General features: G+C 42.2%; 1 pseudogene; it reads left to right on the top strand.

Annotated features, from left to right (window-relative positions):
- Positions 1 to 10,896: 10,896 nt before the first annotated feature.
- On the top strand, positions 10,897 to 15,593 carry LOC117981233 (phosphorylase b kinase gamma catalytic chain, skeletal muscle/heart isoform-like; annotated as a pseudogene).
- The last annotated feature ends 532 nt before the right edge of the window (positions 15,594 to 16,125 follow it).

Here is a 16,125-nt window from a genome sequence, read left to right as displayed (position 1 = left end):
GCGGGTGGATCACAAGGTCAAGAGATGGTCAAGGTCCTGGCTAACACGGTGAAACCCCATCTCTACTAAAAATACAAAAAATTAGCAGGGCGTGGTGGCGGGCGCCTGTAGTCCCAACTACTCGAGAGGCTGAGGCAGGAGAATGGCATGAACCCTGAGGCTGAGCTTGCAGTGAGCAGAGATCATGCCACTGCACTCCAGGCTGGGCGACAGAACGAGACTCCGTCTCAAAAAAAAAAAAAAATACAAAAAGTAGCCAGGTGTGGTGACACACGCCTGTAGTCCCAGCTACTCAGGAGGCCGAGGCAGGAGAATCACTTGAACCCAGGTGGCGGAGGTTGCAAGGAGCCAAGATTGCACCACTGCACTCCAGCCTGGCGACAGAGGGAGACTCCGTCTCAAAAAAAAAAAAAGAAAAAAGTTTTCCTCTATGTTATTTTAGGAATCAAGCAACATGGGAGGTGTTGAGACAGCACAAGCGGGCAGGGAGGAGCGTTGAAGAGCAGGCAGGCTTGCTGGGAAAGCAGAGGTCGGGGACAGGGAGAGAGCGTGGGATGGAGAGGGCATCTGAGGGGAGACGGTCAGAGGTCGACTGCTGTCCTCAAGCCCTTTTTCAAAGTCATCCCACCTCTTTGAAAGGCTCATTTGCCATTTAACAGCTGTTGACGTTTCTTTAAAAATGAATCTGAGGGTATGTGGCTGGGCAGCAGGCACCAGCATCAAGAGGCGGAGGACAAACAAGGTCCCTGGGCTGAGGATCCCACCCTGGACAAAGCCCATAGTGCATAGAAGTGGCGGGAAACTTAGGGGTCCCAGAGGCTGACCTACAGGGAGCTGACCATTTGCACCCACCCTTCCTATCCTAGGCAAAAGAGGGAGCGAGCTGAGGTAAAGTTAGAACTAGGCTTCTTTAAAGTAACAGATTAAGCACTATTTAATTTCTGGTCTAGACCTCAAAGGAGTTAAACAAGGTGATTTCCGCCAGATTTTCTTGGTTCTGGGTTTGTTCCATGAGAAGCTGTAGGTTCGGTCCTGTACAAGTTCTAGAACCTTCCAGAACCTGCAGAACCTATTTGGGCAGTTGAAGTGAGTGGAGAAAGCAGGAATCTCAAAATATCTCAATATAAAGACACCACTCCTTCCCCTCTCTTCACTGCCCTCACAAAAGCAGGTCCTCCACGCCACTGCTGCCTACCCGGACCGCTGCGCTCTCACTAATAAGGCCATTTCTTTCTTGACTTCGCTGTGCTCTTGGCCCAGTGACAGTGATCAGAAATAATCAGGGGCGATCAAGCCCATGCTAGCCTGGATAGGGGGTAATATTTCCATTGAGGGCCTCCCTAGTGGCTTTCTCTCTCTGAGCAGCGGGGACATGTGACAGCACAGGGCAGCCCGCGGGGGTTATGGCAGGGTGAAAAATCTTCCTGTGGCTGTGGAATTCTTGATAAGGTGGCGAACGTGTTGTGCAGCGGCATCCTGAGGGCTGCCCGCCCTCCCAGGCGCCCAGGGCAGGCAGGCAAGCTGCACGCTGTCATCGCCTAAGTCAGCGGCATTGGGCACTCTTAATTACAGGGGAAGCAGAATCTGATTGCACTTTCTGTGCCAGCTCCTGACTTCGTTTGCATCGTCCTTTTATTTTTTCTTTTTCATACCTCAATGTACTAAATCTGAAAGATGTTTAGAGCTAGATTTTCACCAGCACGTATTCAGAAATGAATACGGGGATGAGGAATTTCATTCATTTATCCTTGCATTGGCTGAGCAAATATTTATTGAGTGCCTGTTGTATCCAGGTACTGTGCTTGGTGGTAGGGGGATTCTCAGATTTGTTTTCTAAGGTGAAACCATTGGAATTTGGAGCCACTGATATTTTCCATGATCGTCATGGAGAGGAGAGCTATAATATTTGGACATCACAATGAGGTAAACTGGAAGTAATCAGCCCAGAAGACACTGCCTGGTTCCTGGAAGGTGAAGATTGAGATGCAGGCCCATAGTTGGGAAGCTCTGCCTTAGATCTGGGCTTTGTGTTATTTCCATTAATGAGGCATAAGGTGGAAAGGTGGTGCCTGTCATCTGGGCTTGACAATCTCAAATGCCCTAGAAGAAAGTCTTCCCTCCTATGCCCATTTCTCTTTCTCTTTTCTTTTTCTTTTCTTTTTTTTTATTATACTTTTGAGTTCTAGGGTACATGTGCACAACGTGCAGGTTTGATACATAGGTATACATGTGCCATGTTGGTTTGCTGCACCCATCAACTCATCATTTACATTAGGTATTTCTCCTAATGCTATCCCTTCCCCAGCCCTCCACCCCTTGTCAGGCCCCCGTGTGTGATGTTCCCCGCCTTGTGTCCAAGTGATCTCATTGTTCAATTCTCACCTATGAGTGAGAATATACAGTGTTTGGTTTTCTGTCCTTGTGATAGTTTGCTGAGAATGATGGTTTCCAGCTTCATCCATGTCCCTACAAAGGACATGAACTCATCCTTTTTTATGGCTGCATAGTATTTCATGGTGTATATGTGCCACATTTTCTTAATCCAGTCTATCATTGGTGGACATTTGGGTTGGTTCCGTCTTTGCTATTGTGAATAGTGCCACAATAAACATACGTGTGCATGATTTATAGTAGCATGATTTATAATCCTTTGGGTATATACCCAGTAATGGGATGGCTGGGTCAAATGGTATTTCTAGTTCTAGATCCTTGAGGAATCACCACACTGACTTCCACAATGGTTGAACTAATTTACACTCCCACCAACAGTGTAAAAGTGTTCCTATTTCTCCACACCCCCTCTAGCATCTGCTGTTTCCTGACTTCAATGATTGCCATTCTAACTGATGTGAGATGGTATCTCATTGTGGTTTTCATTTGCATTTCCCTGATGACCAGTGATGATGAGCATTTTTTCATGTGTCTGTTGGCTGCATAGGTGTCTTCTTTTGAAAAGTGTCTGTTCATATCCTTTGCCTACTTTTTGATGGAGTTGTTTGTTTTTTTCTTGTAAATTTGTTTGAATTCTTTGTAGATTCTGGATATTAGCCCTTTGTCAGGTGGGTAGATTGCAAAATTTTCTCCCATTCTGTAGGTTGCCTGTTCACTCTGATGGTAGTTTCTTTTGCTATGCAGAAGCTCTTTAGTTTAATTAGATCCCATTTGTCAATTTTGGCTTTTGTTGCCACTGCTTTCGGTGTTTTAGTCATGAAGTCCTTGCTATGGGTCTTAAAATCTCTATGGAATCTAAATTTGGTGTCAAGTTAGCTTATTTTTTATTGGTCTACTTTGAGTGTAAAGGAAAACAGATGAATGCTACCTTCCTTAACAATAGTCTTTTGTTAATTTTAAATCTGAGATTTTTGTTTTGGTAAAATTTTGAATTTATATTAAAACTTTTTTAGCTTTATACCCCCTAGTTATTAATAGAAGCAAACTCTTGCTGTTTATTTATGACGGAACACACATGCAGGACTTGAAAGATGTTACTAACAATGTCCACTACGAGAACTATGGAAGCAGAAAACTGGCAGCTGTGACTTACAATGGAGCTGATAACAACAAGAATAAAGGGCAGCTGACTAAGTAAGTATATATTTTTTCTCCAAAAAAGGTATTCTTTCTGTAGTCAATAATCATATTGTTTCATTTTCATTAAATTTCTCCTGGCTCCTCAGTAGAAAATTTGGATAATGTTCTCTATGCACAACAGCATAAATGTATATTGTTATGCTCTGTTAATAGTAGACACTTTTTTGAATGAACCATTTTGATGGAGTTTTCACTTACAGATTGTGTGGAAACAAAGGACAGGCTTTAATAAAAGGAATATGTAGATGAATTTATTCTTGCTTACCTTCTCTAATCCTATTCCAGGGAGTAAATTAGCTGGAGTTTTGGTTTCTTCTTTTGGTTGTTAGAGTGGTGTAAGTGACTACAAATTGTGTAGCTTTGTCCTATTGAGCTTATATCTCAAGCTGTGGTGTTTTTATGTGGGGGTTGAAAAAAGAGATGTGTGAGGAAGCTGGTAACCATGTCTGTGCCCTCCTTTTAAAAAATTTGTCATTACTGAAGATCATAATTACATCATATGTCACTTAACAATGGGGATATTCTGAGAAATGTGTCTTTGGGCTATTTCGTCATTCTGTAAACATCATAGAGTGTACCTACACAAACCTAGATGGTAGAGCCTTCTACACACCTAGGTTATGTGCTCTAGCTATTGCTTGTAGGCTATAAACCTATATAGCGTATTACTGTACTGAATGCCATAGACAGTTGTAACATAATGTTAAGTATCTGTGTATCTAAACATAGAAAAGGTGCAGTAAAATACAGTATAAAAGATTAAAAATGGGATATGTGTGTAGGGCACTTGTTGTGAATGGAGCTTGCAGGACAGGAAGTTGCTCTGGATGAGTCAGTGAGTGAGTGGTGAGTGAATGTGAAGGTCTAGGACATTACTGTACACTACTGTGGACTTTATTAACACTGTACACTTGGGCTATACTAAATTTATTTTTTAAATTTGTCTTTAATAATCTTATTTTGCTGTAACTTTTATAATAACTTAAATTTTAAAAAACTTTTTGATTCTTTTGTAGTAACACTTAGCTTAAAACAGAAACACATTGAACAGAGGTACAAAAATATTATCTTTATAATCTTTATTCTGTAAGCTTTTTTCTATTTTAAAAGTTCTTTCTTTTTTAACTTCAAGCTTTTTTTTTTGTTAAAAACGAAGACATAAACTTACACATTAGCCTAGGCCTACTCAGGGTCAAGGTCATCAAGATGCTACCGGGCAGCAGGAATTTTTCAGTTCCTAGGGGCCACCATCATATATGCAGTCCCTTCTTGACTGAAATGTCATTATGCAGTGCGTATCTGTATTACAAAACCATTTTAAATAATGGGCATTTGTAGCTAGGTGTTATCTACCATTAAAGGAAAATCCTAAAGGATCAACTATATGAATACGAAAGACAAGTTCTGAAAGTAGCTATAGTGTTTTCCATAGTGGTTAACATGCCTTATAATGGAATAGAAAAATGTCCCTTCTTAAATATTTAAAATACAAGATTGTTTGAGGTAAGCCTCAATATGTGAACAAAAGGAAGGCTTTTTATCTCTTTTGAGCAAAATGTTTATTGAGCAACTTTGGCAAAAAATGTAAGGATCCATCATAGTGAATATTGTTCATAAAATCTTAATTCACTTTAAACTCATTATCAGTAACGATGAACTTTTTAACTCATTAAAAGAAACACATACACAAAGCTACTGATAATTTTTATGTTAAAATACTACCAGTACATATTTTTTGTTAAATATATGTACTTATTCAATATATTTTTAAAATGTTTGTTATGTTGTAGATATAAGGAATTGTTTATTTGTCCCCGTGTCTCAAATATAAGGCTTTTTTTTTTCTTTTGAGACGGAGTCTCACTGTGTCGCCCAGGCTGGAGTGCAGTGGTGTGATCTCAGCTCACTGCAAGCTCCACCTCCGGGTTCATGCCATTCTCCTGCGCTCAGCCTCCTGAATAGCTGGGAATACAGGCGCCTGCCATCACGCCCGGCTAATTTTTTGTATTTTGTTTAGTGGAGACAGGTTTCACCATGTTAGCCAGGATGGTCTCGATCTGCTGACCTCGTGGTCCGCCTGCCTCAGCCTTCCAAAGTGCTGGGATTACAGGCGTGAGCCACTGTGCTTGGCCATATAAGGCTTTTTAAAGTAGTGCTGTTGGATGCAGGTAAGATAATTCAGAGAAAAATTGTAAACTTTACAGTATCATGAAGTTTTTTTCTGCATATACAAAATTCTACTGTGTGGATACGTGAGTTAAACTATATCCCAGGTGAAAACACAAATAGAATTCTACTGGAAATATATCTCTTAAAGAGAGGAATCATGACCACACTTTGCCTATGCAAATATAAAAAATGTTTGCATTGCTAAAACGCAAATTGCTCTAGGAGCTAGCATAATATTTTATGTTAATAATAAGTAGGAAAATAAACATTTCAGAAGATAAAACCAACTGGGGAATGGCTGTAATTGGAATAGATATTTGATATGATTTGATAAATTAGATTGTTACTACTTCATTGAATAACACATACTGAATCTGAAAGAAATCACTTAGAAGTTTTATCTATTGGTCGTATCTTACATTGTCTTGAAAATAGCAATTTCAAAGAATATTTTTGTTAAATTTTTCTTAAAAATCATTAACAACTTATGGTGCTTTAGCTGAGTAAGGTGCTTTTCCTCATAGCTCAGTACATATCCATGAATAACTGAAAAGAAAGACTAATGTTTAAATAAGTGAAGTAAGCAGGTGTGAGTTTAGGCTTCTTTTAATGTTCTTTCTGTATTGCTCTCATGTGACTCTCCATAACAATATATTCTTTGACAGTGGTAGTGACGAGGGGTTGAGAGTTGCAAGAATTTTGGCATGGAAGGTGAACCTATTGAAAATTTATACTTAAATTGATCTTTGGCAATGTATGCTTCACAAAGTGCTAATCACACTTTGGTTTTAAAATATAAACCAAACTTTTTAAAGATGTTAGACATTGAATAGTAAAATACATTCATGTGCCATATAACGATGTTTCGGTCAATGACTGACTGCATATACGACAAATTCCCATAATATTATGATGTCATACCATAGAGCCTAAGTGTGTAGTAGGTTATACTATCTAGGGTTGTGTAAGTACACTCTGTGTTGTTCCCACAATGACAAATGAATTTCTCAGAATGTGTCTCAATTTTTAAGCAATGCATGACTGTAGATCAATTTATCTTATATCTAAAATTTCTGAGGTAGTTTTGGGCAAACTGTAGAGTCTATTGAAACATGAAATAAAAAACCAAACACCGCATATTCTCACTCATAGGTGGGAATTGAACAATGAGAACACATGGACACAGGAAGGGGAACATCACACTCTGGGGACTGTTGTGGGGTGGGGGGAGGGGGGGAGGGATAGCATTAGGAGATATACCTAATGTTAAATGACGAGTTAATGGGTGCAGCACACCAACATGGCACATGTATACATATGTAACAAACCTGCACGTTGTGCACATGTACCCTAGAACTTAAAGTATAATAAAAAAGATAAAAAATTAAAATTAAAATTAAAAATATAAGTGTAGATGTCTGAAAATGTGCCTTTCTGTTATGTCAAGAGTCCTAGAACAATTCTATTTTAGAGGGACTTAAAACAAGAATTAGATTGTGTGGTTTAAATCTGAAGAATTAGATTGTGTGGTTTAAATCTGAAGACTAGCTGAACTTGTCCAGTCAGCTATAATTCGTCTCAAGGTTAGATCTGGAGAAGTGGATGCTATTCTTAGCAGCTATCCAGTAATTACCTGTTTCTGACAAAGAAAGTATGGAGCCATCTAAGTGCTTCTTATATCCTTAGAGAATGTATCTTGCATCCCTGTATGGAGGTTAGTGGGTGGTTGGAAGCCACAGAAATGGTAACCTCTGAAATCAAAGAAAATTCAGCAAGGGTTTGTAAAGGAAAGGGGAGAAGAGTTGGTCATATCCAGATTGCTGATCTCTTAAAGGAAGTGATCCCCAATAAGAGGAGGGCCATCTCTTTTTTTTTCTGTTTGCTAAACGTCCTTCTTGAAGTTTTATCTGCCTCCTTTTTCCTTGATCTTCCTTGTACCCTTTACTTAAAGTCACATTTGATTGGTGACTCGTTTTCAGAACTGATGTCTATCATTGGTACCAATTGTGACAATAGATACCTTGCTCCAAGTTGGGGCAAACCCTAGTCTCTCTTTCCTTTATGTTAATTTATTTTTCTCTTCTTTATAGCCTTCTCCATCAGTCATCTTGGGAAAATTTTATAAGTGAATGACTAAAAATACAAGTTTCAAAGGTAGATCCTCAGAATTCTTGATACATGACAAGAGTTTTCATTGATCTAAATAGAAATAAAGACAGTTTTCTGAAAATTTCAAGTTGTTTTAAAAAATTAAACTTACTCAGGTGTATCTTTTACTCTTTATTCAAGTGTCCTTTCATGAAATTATAATGATAGTAGTTGGAGTTTTGTTTATGTTTGGTTTTAATACTCTTACTTGGCAAAACAAGATGTTGGCAACCATTATTACTCAAAATTTTTGGAAATTTTTATTGATCTTTGAAATTTTTTTTTTTTTTGAGATGGAGTCTTGCTCTGTCACCCAGGCTGGAGTGCAGTGGTGCGATCTTGGCTCACTGCAACCTCCGCCTCCCAGGTTCATGCCATTCTCCTGCCTCAGCCTCCTGAGCAGTTGGGACTACAGGCGCCTACCACCACGCCCAGCTACTTTTTTGTATTTTTAGTAGAGACGGGGTTTCACCGTGTTAGCCCGGATGGTCTCAATCTCCTGACCTCGTGATCCACCCACCTCGGCCTCCCAAAGTGCTGGGATTACAGGCGTGAGCCACCGCGCCCTGCCGATCTTTGAAATTATTTAAGTGAAATTTCTTTGGAAAATTTTGCACGTAGTGACCTACTAACCACTGGAGCAAAAGTATGTAAATCTACTTGCTTACTGTGTTCTTTAGGAAAGACCACCACACATAATTTAAATGAAACATGATTGTCTTTTATTACACTCCAAATGTGGGCCATGTGTAATGCAGCAAAGTAGAACTTGACTAGGTCATCCTTCTGTGGTGGCTCTAATTTTATTGGTCACATGAAGGGGTGTGGCTTGCAAGAATTTTAACCTTATAAAGACAACCCTAGAAGGAGCTAAATCTTTGGGGATTTAGTTTCATATTCAGGTTATGTTGTTACCATTTTCTTTTTCTTGTTTTACTAGGCTTTTTCCATTACTTTGTCTGGGTTTTTAATTTCGCTGGTAGGTTTGTAAGCTTTACTACTATATGTGTGTGGGTAAGAGTTTCCTATTAAAAAGCAGGCAGACAATGATATAACTTAAATGGTTTTTCCAGCCATTTAATAAAAGGTTTTACTTGGAACAAAATAGTAAATGTGAAGACAAAAAGTGATCTCCCTACATTTTCTATATTGTAAGCACAATTGTTTGTTTTGATTTTTTAAAAATTAATAAAGATGACTAGAAGTGAGGTGTTAGTTTAAAAATTAAAAATTTGAAAGATAATTTTTACTGGTGAGAGATTTCAAAAAATTCATTTTAAATATGCATGAATGAACCCGTATTTGAGTATATTTGGTCAGATTATTTTTACAAGGCTAAAATCTTACAGTATCTTAGCTGTTAGATATTGCAGATTTCTTTTAGAAAGTACACACATTTAGCAGGTTTAGAACTTTGAACAGACTTTCAGAAGACAATCGCACAGCATATTTATTTTCATAGTGATTTAGTGTAATGATTATGAAAGTAATTTGGGAAATAAATTAGCTTTAGCAAATTTTACTGTAAATTTTTTTTTATTTAGGGCACATACCTTAGTAATTTAATTGTGAAAGCTATGCATTTGCCTTTAATTGAAGCTTTTAGCATGCTTTACTTTAAATGTGCTAAATCACTAATTTTTGTTCCTTTAGATTTGATACAGTTGAAAGCATGTAAGGCGGGGGATTGTTTTTCCAAAGACATAGCAGTTTTTATTATACAGGGATTTTTAATATTTAAATGTTGAATTTAAAAGAAGATTTTTTTCTTTTTCTTTGAGATGGAGTCCTGCTCTGTCACCCAGGCTGGAGTTCAGTGATACAATATTGGCTCACTGCAACCTCTGCCTCCTGGGTTCAAGCAATTCTCCTGCCTCAGCCTACCAAGTAGCTGGGATTACAGGCTTGCACCACCATGCCCAGCTAATTTTTGAATTTTTAGTAGAGACGGGATTTCACCATGTTGGCCAGGCTGGTTTCGAACTCCTGATCTTGTGATCTGCCTGCCTTGGCCTCCCAAAGTGCTGGGATTACAGGTGTGAGCCACTGTGCCCGGCCTAAAAGAAGATTTTGAAACATCATTGCATGTTTTCTCTGCAGTCTCTTATTTTCCCCCTAGAGTTATTTAAATAATAATTTAGGTGGCAAAATTACCTGCTCCTTCCCAAGGATAAAGTAAAATAAACATTTTATAGATGAGTTATGTAAGTAGGAATAGATATTTAATTCTCTCTGATTTGTAATTTAATGTATTTACAATCACAGTTATATTGTTGAATAATATTAAGTTGCTTAAATACACATATTCAGTTACTAAAGGTTAGCAATTAAAAATCATTTTTAGATTATTTCTTTTCTGGAGCCTAAAAAAGATTTTTGGGGTGTTAGGGGACAGTGGGAATTATAGACTCCTTGAAAATCTAGCAAAAGCTTTGGACCCTTTCACCGGAAGAATACTGGCAAACACACACACACATTTGGTATGCTGTTTCAGGGCAGTCACTGACACTGGGTGTGCTCAGGAGATCAGAAGCAACTATATTAAAAACACCTGCCATTAACATGAGGCATATATTATTAAGAAGGATCTCATCAACTTTAAAAAAAAAATTACACTTGAAAATGTATTTCAGCTGACTCCACTTTTTGCTTTGTTTTGTTTTTTGAGACGGAGTCTCACTCTGTCACCCAGGCTGGAGTGTCGTGGGGTGATCTCGGCTCACTGCAACCTCCACCTCCCAGGTTCCAGCGATTCTCCTACCTCAGCCTCCTGAGTAGCTGGGACTACAGGCATGTGCCACCACACCCAGCTAATTTCTGTATTTTTAGTAGATATGGGGTTTTGCCATGTTGGCCAGGCTGGTCTCTAACTCCCGGCCTCAGGTGATCTGCCTGCCTTGGCCTCCCAAAGTGCTGGGATTATAAACATGAGCCACTGCGCCTGGCCTGGACTTCCTCTTCTGAGCTCCCTGCTGACCTGTCCTGATGATGACTGTTCCTGCAGAGGTCTGCAGAACCCCCAGTTACCTGGCCCTGAGATCATGGAGTGCTCCATGAATGAGGACCATCCGGGCTACGGAAGGGGAGGGGACATGTGAGTGCGCCAGGAGGAGGATCACCCGCCTGGGCTGGGCGAGGGAGGAAGCAGGCAGGGCTGGGTCGGTGCCCCTGGCACTGGGTAAGTGGCCCTGGGCCCTCTCACGTCCAGGTGGAGCACGGGCGTCATCATGTACATGCTGCTGGCTGGCTCCCCACCCTTCTGGCACCAGAAGCAGATGCTGATGCTGAGGATGATCATGAGCAGCAACTACCAGTTTGGCTCGCCTGAGTAGGATGATTACTCAGACACCATGAAGGACCTGGTGAGAGACAAGGCCAACTGGCTCCTGGGCTCAGGGCTGCGATGCCAGGCTCCCTTGCCCAGGGAGGCCCCGCCTCTCCTGACATGCTGGAGGGGACCTGCCTTAAGTTTCTCGGGTACCCTCTCCTCCCCTCCCAGGTCTCCCGATTCCTGTTGGTGCAACCCCAGAGCTGCTGCACAGCGGAAGAGGCCTTGGCACACCCATTCTTCCTGCAGTACGTGGTGGAGGAAGTGCGGCACTTCAGCCCCCGGGGGAAGTTCAAGGTACGAAGCCTCCTGACCCAGACCCTGTGGCAGTTGCCGCCAGCTCCCCAAGTGCAAACCTCTAAGCCGTCTTCTCCCCCAGGGGTCCTTATACCCCGCGGGTTTCCAGAGTACCCACCCCTCCCCTCCCAGCCACCCTGTGATGGCTTCAGAGATGGCAGGTGTCAGCCCACTGCCTCCGTCCCTGAGGATGCTGGCCAAGTGGGAAGTGGGGGACACTAGGAGGGCCCCGCAGAAGCCACTGAAGGCTTCGTGGCAAACGAGCCCAGAGAGTCCTGTGCTGGAGGGGCAGGGCCTGGCAGAGCGGGGCTGCAGCCCAGCTTCTCCGCCTGGCCCTGCAGGTGATCGCTTTGACTGTGCTGGCTTCAGTGCGGAGCTACTACCAGTACCACCGGGTGAACCCGGTGACCCGGGAGATCGTCATCCGAGACCCACCCCTACACCTTCCAGCCTCTGTGCCGGCTCATCGATGCCTACACTTTCCGAAGCTATGGCCCCTGGGTGAGGAAGGGGCAGCAGCAGAACTGGGCAACCCTTTTCAAGAACACACCCAAGGCTGTGCTGCTCTCCCTGGCCGAGGAGGACTACTGAGGGGCTGGCCAGTCAGGGAGGGCTGGGGGGCAGGTGAGGAGGGGAAGCCACGGAAATACAAGTCAAAGGGGTAGGATGCATGCACGCCTCATGCAGAAGGAGCGCTTGGCCCTGGCCAGGAACCCGTGGAGCTGAGGCCACGATCCCCTCTCAAAGGCTATGCACAAGGGAAGCGGGTATTCCCACCACACAGCAATACCTGCAGGCTGGGGCAGGCCCTGGGTGGGCAGAGATCACATGTGGCCTGAGAACCAGGAACCCCCTGCTCCTCCACTTCCTAGATGAGCCACCATCTCCGTTTCTCTTTAGGGGAGGCCCAGAGTTACTGACACTCAGGCCCTCTGCCTTTAGGGTCCCAGGGTGAGGATGAAAGACACAGAAATGTCTGAGATACACAATCTCAGGAGATTTTATTGGCCCCATGACAGCCAGTGACAGTGTGGGAGCAGGCTACTCTCCAAGGACATGTTTCTGGAGGCATATGGAGAAGGGGGCCGAGGTGAGGTGGCTCACACCTGTAATCTCAGCACTTTGGGAGGTCGAGGTGGGACAATTGCTTGAGGCCAGGAGTTCGAGACCAGCCTGGGCAACATAGTGAGATCCCATTACTATAGAAATTCAAAAAATTAGCCAGGCATGGTGGTGCATATTTGTAGTCCCAGCTACTCAGGAGGCTGAGATGGGAGAATTGCTTGAGCCCAGGAGCTCAAGGCTGCAGTGAGCTGTGATCACCACTGCGCTCTAGCCTGAGCAACAGAGTAAGACACTGTCTCAAAAAAAAAAAAGAAAAAAAAAATGGAAGGGGAAGCTTCTGATATTTGTCTTTCTGGAGTACTGTTTGCTTTGTGATTCCCACAATGCACTGCTTCACCTAGTACATCATTCGGTTCTCCCAGACCTTTTAGGACTGAACTGTGCTTTAGATAGTTTCATGACTGCCTGTTACACAGTGGAAACTAGTTTTCTTCAGAGGGACACGAAATGACAGATGAGGCCATGAAGAAAGCATTCTCCTTCCACAGCAACTAGCTAGGAAAGCGAACACACAAGTGATCCTCCTGCCTCAACCTCCCTACTAGCTGGGACTACAATCGTGTGCTACCATGAAGGGCTAATTTTTCTTTTCAATTTTTAGTAGAGATGCGGTGTGTGTTGCCCAGGATGGTCTTACTCCTGGGCTCAAGTGATCCTCCCACCTCAGCCTCCCAAATTGTTGGAATTACAGGTGTGAGCCACTGCATCCAGCCTTTCATCACATATCTAAAAACAATCATCAGAGGGGTAGATGTAGCAGGTGTTATTGTTATTAACTCCATTTAACAGATGAAAAACACTGAAGCAAATGGAAGTGAAAATTTGGGCTTTTAAAATGGAGTTTTGGCTGGGCATGGTGGCTCATGCCCAAAAGTGGTAGAGATTGAGAAATAATTAGCATTAACTCATCAACAAAATTCTAAGTATTTTGATTGTTAACACTTTCAGCTTGATCCCAGTGCAAGAAAACAATCTGAAATGGGAATAAATATTTATTTATTTTTTTAAAAGTTCACTACTATATGGATTTTTTTTTTTTTTTTTTGAAACGGAGTTTCACTCTTGTCACCCAGGCTGGAATGCAGTGGTGCAATCTCAGCTCACTGCAATCTCCGCCTCCCGAGTTCACGCCATTCTCCTGCCTCAGCCTCCCGAGTAGCTGGGACTACAGGCGCCTGTCACCACGCCTGGCTAATTTTTTGTATTTTTTGTAAAGATGGGGTTTCACCGTGTTAGCCAGGATGGTCTCAATCTCCTGACCTCGTGATCTGCCCACCTTGGCCTCCCAAAGTGCTGGGACTACAGGCATAATCCCACCTGTAAAGCCACCACGCCCGGGCCATTATATGGAAAAGTTTCAAGAAACTGAAACATTCAACAATAAAAAATTAATTGGTAAGTTATGTTGATTTACCTAAAGGATTATTGTGTAGGCATTTTTAAAAACTTTATAAATTTCTAATTGTAAGAGAAGATAGTAATGATATACTAAGTGAAAAAAATTAAAAATTTACTTTATTTAACCTCAACTGTTGTTTTCTTTCTTTCTTTTCTTTCTTTTTCTCTTTCTCTTTTTCTTTCTTTCTTCTTTCTTTCTTTCTTCTTTCTTTCTTCTTTCTTTCTTCTTTCTTTCTTTCTTTCTTTTCTTTTTCTTTCTTTCTCTCTCTCTTTCCCTCCCTCCCTCTGTCTCCCTCTCTCTCTCTCTTTCCCTCCCTCCCTCCTTCTGTCTCCCTCTCTCTCTCTTTCCCTCCTTACCTCCCTCCCTCTCTCTCCCTCTCTCTCTCTTTCTTTCTTCTTTCTTTCTTTTTTTTTTTTTGATGGAGTCTTGTTCTGTATCCCAGGCTGGAGTGCAGTGGTGCAATCTCGGCTCACTGCAACCTCCACCTCCTGGGTTCAAGTGATTCTCCTGCCTCAGCCTGGCAAGTAGCTAGGACTACAGGCACGTGCCACCAAGCCCAGCTAATTTTTGTTGTTATGTTTTTAGTAGAGACAGGGTTTCACCGTGTTTGTCAGGCTGGTCTCCAACTCCTGACCTCAATCTGAAATAGGAACAAAGGTTTATTTTTTTAAAAAAAGTTTGCTACTGTATGGATTACAGGCGTGAGACACTGCACCCAGCCTTGTTTTTTTTTTTTTTTTGAAACGAAGTCTCACTCCGTCACCCAGGCTGATGATCCACCTGCCTAGGCCTCAGATGATCCACCTGCCTAGACCTCCCAAAGTGCTGGGATTACAGGCATGAGACACTGTGCCCAGCCTCTTTTTTTTCTCTTTTTTTTTTTAAATAGAGATGTGGTTTTGTTATGTTGACTAGGCTGGTCTCGACCTCCTGACCTCAAGCAATCCTCCCATCTTGGCCTCCCAAAGTACTGGGCTAACAGGTGTGAGTTACTGTGCCAGCCCTCAACTGTTTTTTTTAAGTGCAGAAAAATTACTGGAAAGGCTGCAGTGAGCCGTGATCACACCACTGCTGTTTAGGAGTGTGAGACCTTCCTAGGTAACAGGGTGAAACCCCACCTCTACGAAAAGTACAATTTTTTTTTTTTTGTAGATGGAGTCTCACTCTGTCGTCCAGGCTGGAGTGCAGTGGTGTCATCTTGGCTCACTGCAACCTCCGCCTCTTGGGTTCAAGTGATTCTCCTGCCTCAGCCTCCTGAGTAGCTGGGATTACAGGCACCTGCCACCTTGCCCAGCTAATTTTTGTATTTTTAGTAGAGATGGGGTTTCATGTTGGCCAGGCTGGTCTTGAATCTCACCTCAGGTGACCCACCTGCCTCGGCCTCCCAAAGTGCTGAGATTACAGGAGTGAACCATTGGCCTCTACCCTTCTCTTTACTAGAGCAAAGGAATATTTTCATTTCTAGTTACCTAGTTACCCACTAGGTCAGGGAAGACAGAAACTACTTTTAATATTCTTTTGCTGCTTAAAGAATTAACTCAATCATATGCCCTGACCAATTCACATGGAATTAAACTCCTGGGTCTAGCAAATGGTGTTGATTTCACTAGGGGGAGGAGAAACCTTTATGAAGTAGGTCTGCAGCGGAGCCAACCTTATCTGCTGCTATAATTTTGCCCCAGTTTTTAAAGGCCTCATTAAAGAGATCAAGGCCATGATTCCACAGGGATTTATAAACTCATCAGGGACATGTCAGGGTATGAGATAATGAAGACAACACACTATTTGGTGAGTTATCGCCGGAGCCACACTGTATTTGGCTGTGAGCACTGTATATCGTGGCTTAATTAGAAACACCCGTTAACCAGGAGCCAGACTGACATTTTTATCTTGCGCCCACATTTCTAAATTATTCCTCAAATGGAATATGTCGTAGCAGCCAAGATATCCAACCTTGACATTACATGCATGGGCCCAACCAGCCAATAGGCTTGGAAGAAAATCAGACAGTAGCATCCTGGGACATTCTCTTATTTATTTAACATGTGTGTTCATTCATTCCCAGAGT

This window comes from Pan paniscus, chromosome 6 (genome assembly GCF_029289425.2).
Source record: "Pan paniscus chromosome 6, NHGRI_mPanPan1-v2.0_pri, whole genome shotgun sequence".
Taxonomy (NCBI): Eukaryota; Metazoa; Chordata; class Mammalia; order Primates; family Hominidae; genus Pan; species Pan paniscus.
The sequence above is the reverse complement of the archived record's forward strand: the minus strand, read 5'-3'. Positions and strand labels throughout refer to the sequence as shown.